The sequence below is a fragment of the Diaphorina citri genome, unplaced genomic scaffold (assembly GCF_000475195.1).
Source record: "Diaphorina citri unplaced genomic scaffold, Diaci psyllid genome assembly version 1.1 scaffold14729, whole genome shotgun sequence".
Taxonomy (NCBI): Eukaryota; Metazoa; Arthropoda; class Insecta; order Hemiptera; family Psyllidae; genus Diaphorina; species Diaphorina citri.
Genome location: NW_007392094.1, coordinates 9,609 through 10,562, shown reverse-complemented (window position 1 = coordinate 10,562; position 954 = coordinate 9,609). Strand labels below are relative to the sequence as shown.

Genomic DNA, 954 nt, shown 5'->3' with positions numbered 1-954 from the left:
ACACTTGAACTGAATTTCAGATGAATTAAGATGAAATAGTGACTGATACTCTTCACTTGATACGATGAATATTTTCAAATCATATGGGACTTCACAAAGTTCCCAAGTCTTCCATCAAGAATTTCATATGTCTGACACCTTGACTTAACTAAATGTTCACCTTATTCCAGGTGCACCCTCGTTCGACCGGAGAGACTCAAGTTCTTGATCCTGACCGATACACATTCGCCCAGCGAATTCCGTGTTCTGGGTCCTCTATCGAATCTGAAAGAGTTTGCTCGCGACTTCCAATGTCCAGAAGAATTTCATATGTCTGACACCTTGACTTAACTAAATGTTCACCTTATTCCAGGTGCGCCCTCGTTCGACCGGAGAGACTCAAGTTCTTGATTCTGACCGATACACATTCGCCCAGCGAATTCCGTGTTCTGGGTCCTCTATCGAATCTGAAAGAGTTTGCTCGCGACTTCCAATGTCCAGTGGGATCCCGTATGAATCCGCCGCATAAATGCGAGGTCTGGTGATGGACCCGGTGTGTGACCAAGGGGGGATGTTACACCAAGGTGCGAATGTAATTGAACCTCTCGCATATTCTTATTTGCTATTCATTCATCATTCAAATACTAATGTTTTGTTCCATGTTCTTATTGTCTACTTATGAATATCAAAAATAAACCCAATAAAAAGTACCTGTTGAAGAAAAAAAAAATTGAAAATTTGAAAAATTTTAAATTGCATTGAAATTGAACCTCTCGCATATTCTTATTTGCTATTCATTCATCATTCAAATACTAATGTTTTGTTCCATGTTGTTATTGTCTAGGTACTTATGAATATCAAAAATAAACCCAATAAAAAGTACCTGTTGAAGAAAAAAAAAATTGAAAATTTGAAAAATTTTAAATTGCATTGCGGTACGGCTCGCGGATAGAGAGGAGATTTTTTTTTTTTTTT

The 954-nt window shown here is 37.7% G+C and overlaps 1 long non-coding RNA gene across 1 annotated transcript in view; it reads left to right on the top strand.

Annotated features, from left to right (window-relative positions):
• The first annotated feature begins 432 nt into the window (after nt 1–432).
• LOC113473091 overlaps nt 433–954 on the top strand; it is a 9,976-nt gene continuing 9,454 nt past the window's right edge. Inside the window, exon 1 of the long non-coding RNA XR_003395166.1 lies at nt 433–563. This is a non-coding gene — a long non-coding RNA (uncharacterized LOC113473091). The remainder of the gene's footprint in view (nt 564–954) is intronic.